The sequence below is a fragment of the Nicotiana tomentosiformis genome, chromosome 4 (genome assembly GCF_000390325.3).
Source record: "Nicotiana tomentosiformis chromosome 4, ASM39032v3, whole genome shotgun sequence".
Taxonomy (NCBI): Eukaryota; Viridiplantae; Streptophyta; class Magnoliopsida; order Solanales; family Solanaceae; genus Nicotiana; species Nicotiana tomentosiformis.
In genome coordinates this window covers 120277642-120292856 of record NC_090815.1, presented here as the reverse complement: position 1 = coordinate 120292856, position 15215 = coordinate 120277642, and positions in this window count along the sequence as shown.

The window sequence follows — 15215 nt, the reverse complement described above, 5'->3', positions numbered from 1 at the left end:
AGACAGAGGGCGAGTCCACAGACTTATTAAATGAGTCAATTATGATCGTAAAGTTTTGTACGACTCGGGAGCTACAAGCTAATACTTCATTTCTGCTAGTTGTACAAATTGCCAAGATATTAGAATGTGTTCGGGGTGAGGAAAAAGGAAACTAAGGAGACCAAGATGTCTCAAGGTTCTGGGGAATTCAGTGGATTCTACTCTGCAAGTATAAATCATTATGGAGGGGGCTCGGGCAGTCGGCCAGCCCAATCCGCACATCGGATTACTCGGGGTGCTCCAGTAAGTTCTTTTAATGCACCACCGACATGAGTTCCTACAATGGTTATTCTAGTTATCTGGCACAGACTCAATATGAGCAGCCTAACCCGCAAAAGGGTTGTTATGAATACGGTGATACTAGGCACATCATGAGAAAATTGTCCCAAACTTGGGAAAGACTTATTTCATCAAAGCACCCAGGCTACGTGCCCCATTGCAGTTACTACACCACCCACACGACCAGTTAGGGGTAGAGGACAGACGGGTAGAAGGCGTCCTAGAGGTGGAGACCCAGCCGTTGATATATTTATTTTACGGTATGGCGTAGGTCGCTACATCAGATGGTGTCGTTACAGGTACGACTTCGATTTAATATAAAGGAATAATTTCCTTAAGTTGATTCGGTTCTCAATAACGAAACGAGTCTTCCTATTGTGCTCCACTTATGAGTGAACTTCATAATTCTATAATTTACTTATGTGTTTACCCCTGTTGGGAGATTTTATGGAGATAACTACGCCTATCATTTCGTGTTGGTCACTAATAAGAGCCGCGAGGCTAAATGTGGCTTTTTATTACTCATTTCGGTAAATTATGATGTAAATTCCGAATAATTAATTGCAAATTATGAATTATATGCCTTACCGGTATGTTATTCATTATGTGTTGTGATTTGGTGTAACCGAAATTATTTAAAAGGAGAAAATAGAAATTTTCAATTGGCACGATGTGTATATTACTTGTGATTCAGAACTGAGGACGAGATCCTCACATTTTTATATAAATTGATATGTTTAAACCGGCTACGAGCTGCGGTGGATGTTATATAAGGACGAGATCCTTGTGAGAAAAAATTCTTGTGTTTAAGTTCTCCCTTGTGAAATTAAATTTGTACTATAGTACTAATAGGGAGACATGCCTGTTAGGCTTATTTGAAAATTCTTATATGAAATTCTCTGTACATAGTTGTCAAATTCGTGTTGTAATTATTAATTTTTAACCTACGAGGTAGGTGCCCGCCTAGATGGCGTTAAATGTGACTCGTTAATTCGGGTAAATAATTATGAAGTTTTCATGCCTCGCATCTAGTTATCAGTATAGTGAAGGTTTGCAACGAGATTTTTTGTTAATATGAGGTTAAATGACGATTCTGTAATTGATTATGAACAACTATTAAGACCAAATTGATCCAAGAGGGTGCCCCATTTACAGGGTCAGACGAGTGTGAGTTAAGCTTTCAGAAGCTCAAGATCACTTTGACTCCGACACAAGCATTGGTATTACTTACATATTCAAGGTCTTATACTGTGTATTGTGACGCGTCACGTATTGGTCTCGGCGCGATGTTGATGCAAGACGGTAGGCTGATTGCCTACGCGTCCAGACAGTTAAAGGTACATGAGAAAAAAAAAATTGGTCCACAGCCTTGAGTTAGCAGCTATTGTTCGTGCCTTGAAGAATTTGGTGGAATTATTTGTACGGTGTCCATTGTGAGGTCTACATCGATCACCGAAGTCTACAACATCTGTTTAAATAGAAGGATCTTAATTTGTGGCAGCGAAGATGGTTGGAGTTGCTTAAGGATTATGATATCACCATTCTCTATCATCTTGGTAAGGCCAATGTAGTGGCCGATGCCTTGAGTCGTAAGGCGGAGAGTTTGGGCAGCATAGCATATTTACCGGTAGCAGAGAGGCCTTTGGCCTTGGATATTCAGGCATTGGCCAACCAGTTTGTCAGATTGGATGTTTCCGAACTGAGTCGAGTTTTGGCTTGTGTGGTTTCTCAGTCTTCTCTTTATGATTGTATCAGGAAGTGTCAGTATGATGACCCCCATTTGCTTGTCCTTAAGAATACAGTTCAGCACGGTGATGCCAAAGAAGTCGCAATTGGAGATGACAATGTATTACGGATGCAGGGTAGGCTAGCCTAATGTAGATGGTTTTCGTGAATTGATTCTCCGTGAGGCTCACTGTTCGCGGTACTCCATATATCCGGGTGCTGTGAAGATGTAGCAGGACTTGAGGCAACATTATTGGTGGAGGATGTAGCTTGGTGTCTAAATTGTCAACAAGTGAAATATGAGCATTAACGACCGAGTGGATTGCTTCAGAAGTTAGTGATTCTAGAATGGAAATGGGAGAGGATCACTATGGATTTCGTTGTTGGGCTCTTACGGACTCAGAGGAAGTTCCATGCAGCTTGGGTGATTGTGGATAGATTGACAATGTTAGCTCATTGCAATCCTATGATGACTACCTACTCTTCCGAGCAGTTGGCTCGAATCTATATTCACGAGATTGTCACATTTCACGGCATACCAGTACCTATCATCTCTGACCGGGGTACGCAGTTTACATTTCGGTTCTGGAGGGCAGTACAACATGATTTGGGTACTCGGGTAGAGTTGAGTACAACATTTCTCCCTCAGACGGATGGGCAGTCCGATCGCACTATTCAGATACTGGAGAATATGCTTCGTGCATGTGTGATAGATTTTGGGGGTGCATGGGATCAATTCTTACCACTTGCGTAGTTTGCTTACAACAACAGTTGTCAGCCAAGCATTCAGATGGCTCCGTATGAGGCCTTGTATGGTAGGTGGTGCCAGTCCCCAATGGGTTGGTTCGAACCGGGCGAGGCTAGGCTATTGGGTACAGACTTGGTTCAGGATGCCTTGGAAAAGGTTAAGTTGATTCAGGATTGACTTCGTACAACCCAATCTAGACAAAAGAGTTATGAGAATCGGAAGGTTCATGATGTTGCATTCATGGTTGTTGAGAAATTTGAGCCCTAGGTATATTGGGCCTTTTGAGATTCTTGAGAGAGTTGGAGAGGTGGCTTACAAACTTGGACTACCACCTAGTCTCTTTGCCGTTCATCCGGTATTCCATGTTTCCATGCTTCGAAAATATCTCGGCGATCCGTCTCATGTGTTAGACTTCAGCTCGGTTCAGTTGGACAAGAATCTATCTTATGTTGAGGAACCAATGGCTATTTTGGATAGGCATGTTCGAAAGATGAGGTCAAAGAACATTGCTTCCGTGAAGGTTCAGTGGAGGGGTCATCTGGTCGAGGAGGCGACTTGGGAGACCGAGCATGATATGCGCAGCTGTTATCCATACTTATTCACCAGCTTAGGTACTTTTTCTAACTCCGTTCGAGGACCAACGTTTGTTTTAGAGGTGGAGAATGTGATGACCCAAAATGTCATCTTTAAACTTAATGATTAATTATGTGATCTAAGCACTATTTACCATTACTCGACTTGCGTGTGTAGTCCGTAAAAATTTTTCGGAAAGTTTTCAGGTGAAAAATGAATTAAAATGTGAATTAGAGCTTTGAAACTTAACTAAGTTAACTTTGGTCAACATTTTGAGCAAACAGACTCGGATCAGTATTTTGACAGTTTTGGTAGGTCTGTATCGTGATTTGGGACTTAGGCGTATGCCCGGAATCAAATTCCGAGGCCCCTAGCCCGAGATATGAAATTTTGATAAAAAATTAAAAGTTTAAGTTCACATAGTGACCGGATGTCAAATTATGTGCAAACGACCCCGGAATAGAATTTTGATGATTCCAACAGTTCCGTATTGTGATTTTGGGACTTAGGAGCGTGATCGGAATTTTATTTGGAACTCCGTTGTGCAATTAGGCTTGAAATGCCGAAAGTTGAATTTTTGGGAAGTTTGACCGAGGGGTTGACTTTTTGATATCGGTGTCGAAATCCGATTCAGAAAATTTTCATAGCTCAGTTATGTAATTTATGACTTGTGTGCAAAATTTGAAGTCATTCCGAATTGATTTGATGTGTTTCGACACAAGATATAGAATTTGAAAGTTCAAAGTTCATTGATTTTGATTTGAGGTGCGATTCGTCATTTTGATGTTGTTTGATGTAGTTTGAAGCCTCGACTAAGTTCGTATGGTATTTTGGGATATGTTGGAATAATTGGTTAAGGTCCCGAGGGTCTCGGGTGGATTTCGGAAGGTAAACGGAATGGATTTCGGACAAAGAGTGCTGGAAATTTCTGTTGCGGAAATTTTTGTTGCAGAAATTTCTTGCGTGGAGCCAACTTTGGAAGCTTATATCTCGCAATTCATAAGAAATCGGAACATTTTCAAAACATTAAAGTTGTAGTCGTTTGATTATAGTTTCCAGAACGTTAAACAATTCATTATTCGGACATTTGTACAGAAAGTTATGACGGATTGAATGAAGGCTGGTAGAGCAGTTTTGCCAGAAACTTCTGATGCATGGAGCCGACTTTGGAATATTATATCTCGCAATTCATAAGGAAGCAGAACATTTTCAAAACATGAAAGTTGTAGTCGTTGGATTATAGTTTCCAGAACGTTAAACCATTTATCATTTGGACATTTGTACATGAAGTTATGATTAATTGAAGGAAGGCTGGTAGAGCAGTTTTTGGTGGACTTTTAGTGACGGATTGGCAGAAACTTAAGGACCAAAAATGGTCATTTCATTCATTTCGTTTTGGATTTTTGGAGCACGGTTCTGGGGCGATTTTTGGGCCATTTTCACGGGAAAACATTGGGGTAAGTGTACCTTATCCTATATTGATTATATTTCATGATTCCATACTCATTTACATCATGAATCCGTGAATTTATGGAAGAAAAATCATGATTTGTGCAAAATCTTCCAAAAACGAAAGTTTAAGATTTGGAGGTCGAGTTGTTATCGGATTTTGGTAAAATTGGTATGGGTGGACTCATAATTGAATGGGTTGTCGGATTTTATAAGTTTCGCCGGATTCCGAGATATGGGCCCCACGGGCAAATTTTGAGCTAATTTCGGATTTTAATGAAAATGGAACTCCGTAGTGAAATTAGGCTTGAAATGCCGAAAGTTGAATTTTTGGTAAGTTTGACCGAGGGGTTGACTTTTTGATATCGGTGTCAAAATCCGATTCAGAAAATTTTCATAGCTCAGTTATGTAATTTATGACTTGTGTGCAAAATTTGAAGTCATTCCGAATTGATTTGATGTGTTTCGACACAAGATATAGAATTTGAAAGTTCAAAGTTCATTGATTTTGATTTGAGGTGCGATTCGTCGTTTTGATGTTGTTTGATGTAGTTTGAAGCCTCGACTAAGTTCGTATGGTATTTTGGGATATGTTGGAATAATTGGTTAAGGTCCCGAGGGTCTCGGGTGAATTTCAGAAGGTAAACGGAATGGATTTCGGACAAATAGTGCTGGAAATTTCTGTTGCGGAAATTTCTGTTGCAGAAATTTCATGCGTGGAGCCAACTTTGAAAGCTTATATCTCGCAATTCATAAGGAATCGGAACATTTTCAAGACATTAAAGTTACAGTCGTTTGATTATAGTTTCCAGAACGTTAAACAATTCATTATTCGGACATTTGTACAGAAATTTATGACTGATTGAATGAAGGCTGGTAGAGCAGTTTCGCCAGAAATTTTTGATGCGTGGAGCCGATTTTGGAAGCTTATATCTCGCAATTCATAAGGAATCAGAACATTTTCAAAACATGAAAGTTGTAGTCGTTGGATTATAATTTCCAGAACTTTAAACCATTTATCATTTGGACATTTGTACATGAAGTTATGATTAATTGAAAGAAAGCTGGCAGAGCAGTTTTTGGTGGACTTTTAGTGCCGAAAAATGGACTTTTAGTGACGGATTGACAGAAACTTAAGGACCAAAAATGGTTATTTCATTCATTTCGTTTTGGATTTTTGGAGCACGGTTCTTGGGCAATTTTTGGGCCATTTTCATGGGAAAATATTGGGGGTAAGTGTTCCTTATCCTATATTGATTATATTTCATGATTCCATACTCATTTACATCATGAATCCGTGAATTTATGGAAGAGAAATCAAGATTTTTGCAAAATCTTCCAAAAACGAAAGTTTAAGGTTTGGAGGTCGAGTTGTTATCGGATTTTGGTAAAATTGGTATGGGTGGACTCGTAATTGAATGGGTTGTCGGATCTAGATACGAGTCGATCGGAGTCAAAAAATCAAGGAAAAAGTATAATACTTGGTTAAATTGGAGCAAGTCGAGGTAAGTGACTTGTCTAACCTTGTGTGGGGGAAATTTCCCTTAGGATTGGTATTGATGTGATTATTGAAATGTGTTGAAAGTCGTGTGCACGAGGTGACGAGTGTGTACACGGGCTAAATTGCGAAAGATTATATTTTTAAATTGTGTAGATCACTGTTGTGCATTTATTAAATTATTTTATCTTGTTATATTCTTCATCATTGATCAGAGATATATACTTCAAATTTGTTTGATCTTTTCTTACTAATTGTTTTACCTGTTTAGTTGAAACTTGGTTTCTTTTATTCTGTGCATTATTTGAAGGTTGATTTTCTGTATATTAAATATTATTAATATGAAGTATTTGACATTTTTAAACTTGATATTGAAGCAACGTAGTAAAGATTTTGAAATATTATTTTCCTAAATTATTTACTCCTGAATATTTTTATACTCATTGTGAGGGAGCCACGAGCTCTTTATTGTGGAAGAATATTATTGTTGAATTATTTTGACATGAGCCGTGAGCTCCTTATTGTGGAAAAATATTATTGTTGAATTATTTTGACATGAGCCGTGAGCTCTTTATTGTGGAAAACTATTATTGATGAATTATTTTGACATGAGCCGTGAGCTCTTTATTGTGGCAAACTATTATTGATGATTTATTTTGGCATAAGCCGTGAGCTCTTTATTGTGGAAAAATATTGTTGTTGAATTATTTTGGCAAGTTAAATTATTTGAGCACTTGAGGTGCAAATTATGATATATTGTGATATTGATACGCATGCGGTGGTATAAGGTCTGAGTGTTGAAACGCATGCGGTGAGATAAGGGTGGCTTGATACGCGTGGCTAGTAGGGGTGACTACTAGAAGTCATGCGGTGTGATAAGGGTGGCTAAAACGCGGGATGCTATTTCGGGAAAAAATATTTTCTTTAAATAAATTGTGAAGGCTCCCGCGGTGATATAAGAAAATGAGATATTGTGAATTGATTTATGATTTGGGACTACGAGGCGGTACCTCGGGAGTGCCCTTGTTGATATTGATTTATGGCCGCAGTTGCCTTTGATTATTGTTGTGATTTTTTTTTAAAGTTGAAAAGAATTCTATTTTGTTTTCACGAGGTATTTATTTGCCATTATTTGATATAATTTAATGTGATATACTACTTGATTCATTTCCATTGTCATTTTATCTTATAATATTGTTTAAACATTTTACCATGCCATTATTTATTCTCCAGTAGGGCTTGACCTGACCTCGTCACTACTCTACCGAGGTTAGGCTTGGCACTTACTGGGTACCATTGTGGTGTACTCATACTACGCTTCTGCACATCTTTTTGTGCAGATTCGGGTACATCTTACCAGCCTAGACGTCAGTGAGTTACCTGCGTACGGAGACTTCGAGGTATATCTGCCAGCGTCCGCAGACTCCGGAGTCCCCTTCTATTATTTTATGTTGCTTCCTTATATTTTATTTAGACCTTGATATATAGAGACATTGAGAATAAATTATTAGAAGCTTGTGACTTATTTCTACCGGGTTTTGGGAGTTGAAATTGTTTGAATTGTAGTTTATTTATTTCAGATATTTATTATTATTCTGCATTGATAGGCTTACTTAGTCTTAGAGACTAGGTGCTATCATGACATCCTACGGAGAGAATTTAGGGTCGTGACATCAGTGTGTGATAAATCAACTCGTTGGGGGTAACTTCATGAACACGCCTTATTCTGAAGCTTGTGATATCTTGGATGAGATGGCGGACATCTCTTCGGCGTGACAAAGTAGAGCCAATGTTCGTCTGGGTGACCCAAATGTTATTCACCTACACAAGGAGCTACATTATCATGGGCAAGCTATTGCGGAGTTGACAACCACCACGAACCAATTGTCTAGGGCTCAGCTTCAACAGGCTGAAGGGTCGAAAACGGTGAATGCCATGGAAGGGGTGAACATGATGGTAAATAAGAGACGGCAATGAGGTGAACAAGTACAAAACCATCCAGAACAATTTGAGCAAACTAATAGTGGGTATAAACAAGATGATTCATATGATGAGCAAGGTGAAAAGGTTCAATATGTCAACAATTATCAAGGTCAAAGAAGCAATGCTCCAAATTAACAACAATGGAGATCACAAGGAAACCAAGGAAACTGGAACAACCAAGGCCACCAAGGAAATTGGAGTGGTGGCAACAACAATAATCAAAGCAATTGGGGTAATCAAGGTAATCAAGGCAATTGGGGAGGAAATAACCAAGGTAATTGGGGTGGCAACAATCAAAGTAATTGGGGGAACAACAATAATCAAAGGGGTTAGAACAATAACAATCAAGGAAATCGGGGGTCGGGCTTTCAGAGGCCCCCGATGTATCAACAACCAAACAACCCGCCTCCATATCTGTCTCAAGGTCCTAGTTCTTCCAATAGTGAAATGGGACGAATTGAAAACATGTTTAAGCAAATGATGGAGAAAACCGCTGACTCCGATGCCCAATTAGCCTCTCACAACACTTCTATCTGCAACTTGGAGGTTCAACTTGGCCAAATTTCTTGAGCTTTAAATACTCGCCCAAAGGGGGGAATACCTAGTGATATGGTGGTGAACCCGAAAGGTGGGAATACGGGGCATGCAATGGCCGTGACAACAAGAAGTGGGAGAGGTTGAGTTGCAAGTACCTCAAACCAAAGAAGACATGTGGGTGATTATGTGTTGGTGCAAGATGATGATGAGCCACACAATAATGTTCAAGCTAATGAAGAAGCAAGGATTTATTTTGATTAAAATGTAGAGGAGACGCAAGAAGAAGTGAACTCGTCTAGGGAGCACGTGACTGACATGCCGGAACCGGTAGTGCCATAGGCTAAGGTACCAATGCCAAGGCCTCCTCCTCCATACCCTCAAAGACTTGCAAAGCAAAACAATGAGAATCAATTCAATAAATTCATTGATATGATGAAAAGTTTCTCCATAAATGTGCCGTTGGTTGAAGCCTTAGAACAAATGCCGGGATATGCCAAGTTCATAAAGGATTTGGTAACAAAGAAGAGATAAATGAATTGTGAAACGATTAAAATGACACATCAAGTGAGTTCTATGGTGAACTTCATGGCTCCAAATCTAGAAGACACCGGTTCTTTCACAATCCCATGCACTATTGGGAGTGCCGATTTTGCCAAAGCTTTATGTGATTTGGGGGCAAGCATTAACTTGATGCCCTATTCTGTGTTCAAAATATTGGGGATTGGGCAACCAAGACCCACATCCATGAGGTTGCAAATGGCGGATCGGACAATGAAAAGTCCATTGGGGATAATCGATGATGTGTTAGTTAGGGTCGACAAGTTCATCCTTCCCGCAAATTTTGTGATACTTGACTGTGAGGTTGACTACGAGGTGCCAATCATTATGGGGAGACCATTACTTGCTACAGGGAAGTCCTTAGTTGATGTGGAAGCTGGAGAGCTCATCTTACGGGTATGCGATGAAAAATGGTGTTCCATGTTTGTAAATCAATGAGGCAGCCAAATAGCAACGAAGTGTGTTCGTTCGTGGATCTTCTGACCGAAGTAATTGTTGATGACACAAGAGTTGTGATAAATGTGGAAGATACCTTGAAAATTATATTGTTGAATCATGATCAGGATGAGAAGGAAGGCTTTATAGAATGTGTCAATGCTTTGCAAGGAATGAGATCATATACTTATAAGCTCCGAAAACTTTCCTTGGATCTCAAAAACCAGAAGACTCCACCAACAAAGCCCTCAATGTAGGAGCTTCCCACCTTGGAGTTAAAGCCTTTGCCTTCACACCTCATGTATGAGTTTCTAAGCCCTTGTTCCACTTTACCTGTTATTCTTTCCTCGTGCTTAACTAACATGCAGGTAGATGCCACCCTTACGGTGCTTCAAAGGAGGAAGAAAGCAATAGGTTGGACATTGGCAAATATTCGGGGTATAAGCCCCGCCTTTTGCATGCACAAAATCATTTTGGAGGAGGATGCTAAACCCTTCGTGGAACATCAAAGACGATTGAATGAGGAAATGCAAGAGGTAGTAAAGAAAGAGATCATCAAGTGGTTGGATGCCGAGGTGGTTTACCACATTTTCGATAGTTCGTGAACCTCGCCAGTGCAATGTATCCCAAAGATAGGGGGAATGACTGTGATAACAAATGACAAAAATGAATTTATCCCCACAAGAACTGTCACCGGGTGGAGAGTGTGCATGGATTATAGAAAGCTCAACAAAGTTACGCGGAAAGACCATTTTCCACTTCCATTTGTTGATCAAATGTTGGATAGGTTAGCCAGACGTGCTTATTATTGCTTCTTGGATGGATATTCTGGATATAACCAGATTCTTGTTGCACCTGAAGACCAAGAGAAGACCACCTTCACTTGTCCGTATGGCACTTTCTCATTCTCGCCGATGCCATTCGGGTTATGCAATGCACCGACAACCTTTCATCGGTGTATGACGTCCATCTTCACCGATATGGTGGAGGACTTTCTCGAGGTTTTCATGGTTGATTTCTCTTTCGTGGGGGATTCTTTTGAGGAGTGATTGGATAACTTGGATAAGGTATTGGCACGTTGGGAAGAAACTTACTTGGTGCTGAATTGGGAGAAGTGTCACTTTATGGTGAAGGAGGGCATTATCCTCGGTCACATGATTTCCAAGAATGGTATTGAGGTTGATAAAGCAAAAATGAAGTGATATCCAAACTCCCTCCCCCTACTTCCATAAAGGGAGTGAGAAGCTTTGTAGGTCATGCGGGGTTTTACCGTCGATTCATCAAAGACTTTTCTAAGGTGGTAAACCCCTTTTGCAAACTCTTGGAAAAATATTCCAAGTTCCTTTTCAATGAAGATTGTATGAAGGCATTTGAACTACTCAAGTATAAGTTGACTACCACTCATATTATCACCGCGCCAAATTGGAGCTTACCATTGGAGCTCATGTGTGATGCAAGCGATGTGGCGGTTGGTGCGGTATTGGGACAATGAATTAATAAGATTTTTTATCCGATATACTATGCTAGCAAGACCATGAACGAGGCCCAAGTCAACTATACGGTGACCGAGAAAGAACTCCTAGGCATTGTCTTTGCTCTGGAGAAGTTCCGCCAGTACCTAATGGGTACAAAGGTGATTGTTCACACCGACCATGCGGCACTTCGTTATTTGATGAGCAAGAAAGACTCTAAGGCAAGGTCGATGCGGTGGGCGCTTCTATTGCAAGAGTTTGATCTAGAGATTCAAGATCGAAAGGGTAGTGAGAATCAAGTGGCGGACCACTTGTCCCGATTGGAGGAGGAGGGGAGGCCACATGATGGCCTTGAGATCAATGATTCATTTCCTGACGAACAACTCCTTTCCATTTCTATGACTGGGATGCCATGGTTTGCCGATGTGGCCAACTATCTTGTGAGTGGCATTGTTCCGAATGAGTTCTTCTCAAACCAAAGGTAGAAGCTCAAATGGGATTTCTTGGACTACTATTGAGATGAGCTATATCTCTTCAAAATTTGTACCGATGGTGTTATCCTGAGATGTGTGCCAGAACAAGAACAATTGGGTATTCTTGAAGCTTGCCACTCTTCGCCATATGGTGGTCACCATGGTGGAGCGAGAACTTCTACAAAGGTGCTAAGGTGTGGATTCTATTGGCCAACCTTTTACAAGGATGCTAGCTATCTCGTTAAGCGTTGCGATGAATGTCAAAGGGCCGTTGGGATCTCCAAGAAAAATGAGATGCCTCTCACCATCATCCTGGAGATTGATATTTTTGATGTTTGGGGCATTGATTTTATGGGCCCATTTGTGAGATCATGTAGGAACACCTATAAATTGGTAGTTGTGGATTACGTGTCCAAATGGGTTGAAGTCGTGGCTTTGCCCAACAATGAAGCTCGGAGTGTGTTAGCTTTCTTGAAGAAAAACATATTCACAAGGTTTGGTACACCACAGGACATCATTAGTGATGGTGGATCACACTTTTGCAACAAAGCTTTTGATACTTTACTCTCCAAGTATGGTGTCACTCACAAAGTGTCGACCCCCTTTCACCCCCAGGCAAGTGGACAGGTTGAAGTCTCCAACAGGGAGATCAAGAGTATTCTATCCAAGACTGTCAATGCAAATCAGACTGATTGGTCAAGGAAACTTGACGATGCTCTTTGGGCCTATAGAACAGCTTACAAGACTCCAATTGGTATGTCTCCGTATCGGTTGGTGTTTGGGAAAGCATGTCACATTCGGGTGGAATTAGAGCATAAGGCCATGTGGGCATTGAAGAAATTGAACCTTGAGTGGGATGTAGCTGCCAATCTTCGGGTGGAGCAATTGAATGAACTTGATGAGTTCCGTTTCTATGCTTACTGCAGTTCGTCCTTGTATAAGGAAGAGATGAAGTACCTACATGATAAGTATATCCGGAACAAAGAATTCAAAGAAGGTGACCTTGTTCTTTTATTCAACTCTCGGTTACGGATGTTTCCGGGAAAGCTTAAATCAAAGTGGAGTGGTCCTTTTGAAGTGGTACATGTGACTCCTTTTGGTGCTCTTGATTTGAAAAATAAGAATGGTGATATCTTTAGAATCAATGGGCATCGGGTGAAGCACTACCTTGGTAAGGTTGATGATGGCCACGGTGTGGCATTGCTCCATTTCAAATGAATGATGGTAACATGCGTCGTGCCGCGACATTAAATCAGGAGCTTCTTGGGAGGCAACCCACATGTTTTTTATTTCTTTTGATTTTCTTGTTCGATTAGGCATTGTTTTCGACTAACTGGTTGTGAAGTGTATGCAGGAATTGGGTATGCAGTGCAGAAAATTGACAAGATAAAAATTGGCCAAGTGGTAAAATTATATGGACCGCGCCAGAATTATGCGGACCGCACAAGCCCTTCACGGCTGCACAATTTTGTGTCCGGTCGCACCGCTGAAAGATGGAAAATTCCAACTCTATGAAGTTTGGCCTGACAAAATCCCTTAAGGATTCACGGCCGCGATCAAAATTTTGCGGACCTCACAGATTATGCGGACCGCATCACTGAATCAACTGTTGTGTTAGAAAAGGTAAAGAGTCCCGACCGCACCAAAATTGTGCGGCCGCACTGAGGTAAGTCGGTGGGCCAAGATGGTCAGAGTATAAATAGGACTTTTTGAGACTATTCACACTTTACACACTCTGACCTCTCAAGCTAGACTAAAGCACAATGCATTCTTTCTTGTTTTCAATCTCATCTCATTTTCATCAAATGTAGATTTCCTACTACATTTCATTACTGGTATGTTTATTTCAATGAATTAATTTCATCCTTTTCTTTTCTTTTCTCTTTGTTTTAGTTTTCTTTATATCAAGGGTTAGATTCATGCCAAATATGTCAAATTGATGCTTAATTCTTGCTTAGAAGCATGTGGGTAGCGTTTGAATGCATAATGGGGGATAGGGTTAGTATCTTTTATTGTTTAATTGCAACAAATCATCAGTAATTAGTGAAAACTCTAGTATTAATCGTACTTTGGTACCGCTCTGATTTGAATTTTGCGGCCGCACACATTTTTGTGCGGTCCGCGCTAGGGTATGCGGCCGCATATAAAATTGTATGGTCCATGATACCCTAGGTTGAAGGCACTAGTCATTGCTAAGTTTGTGCGGCCACACTCAATTTTGTGCGGCTGCACTCAATTTTGTGCGGTCCGCGATTGGTTTTTGCGTCCGCACTCAATTTTGTGCGGTCCGCACAATTAAACTTCAGAGACCCAATAAATTGATTATGCGACCACACTCAATTTTGTGCGGTCCGTGATGGGTTTTCGTGGCCGCACTCAAAGTTATGCACTCTGCGTTGATTTAACTTCAGAGAACCAGTAGTCTGAACCTGGGATCTCCACGATCGCACTCAATTTTGTGCGGTCCCTGATGGCTATTATGCGGTCGTACTCATTTTTGTGCGGTTCGCGCTGCCCTGTTCTGAGAAGCAATGCCTTTCTATTCACCTGTAATTCAATTACATATGTTGAACCCCAATTCTAACTGACTTTCACTACTTGGGTGTTGCAGACAATGGTGCGTTCTCGTGGTCGAGGCGATACTTCCAAAGGGAGGGCAGAATCTTCCCGAGGCCGGGGTGGAGGAAAACCTAACATACCACTATCAGTCGAGAAAGCCTTGGGAAAAAAGACTACTCTCAGTAGACCACCTCTGGACTCCTCAGACACTAGTGAATACCTCCCATCCCGGGAAACTTCTGAGGGGGATTCTGTACAACCACAACCGGGGGAACAATCACAACAATTCCCCAATAGACTATGTTTAGTCAATGAACCTACCTCATCCTCTAGTTCTTCTGATGGCTCAGAGGGAGGTAGTCAGGCATCTGAACCATCTTCCCCACCTGCCACAGCAGCTACCCCAACAATTTAGATGATGATGATGAGGTCCCTGATGACGGGAGAGGGGGTGACACAATTCTGGGAGGCCTGGCTAGATCAAGGAAGCCGGGGGTGTGGGCTATTCGATTTGTAAGTGAGAAGGCGTATGGAAAATTTTGGGAATGGTGGCCCCAAAGGTCGCTCACTCTTGAGCGACAATTCATAATCAAAGACCTAAGCCAGCACAATTCAAATGTCTTAAAGCAATTTACGGAGAGAAAAGGATGGAAATGGTTCACCGGCTGCTTGCATGATGCCAATGAATACCTCGTCAAGGAATTTTATGCCAATGTTGCCCACATCAAAAAGGGTACAAAGGTGACGAAGGTCCGGAACTTGAAAATCCAGTTTGATGGCCACGCACTGAATAGATATGTAGGGTTTGAGGAGGTTGAGGCAGTGCAATACCTGGAGAAGCTAGCCTTGGGTGAGGCAGTTCGCCAATTGCTAGCTGAGATACTTGC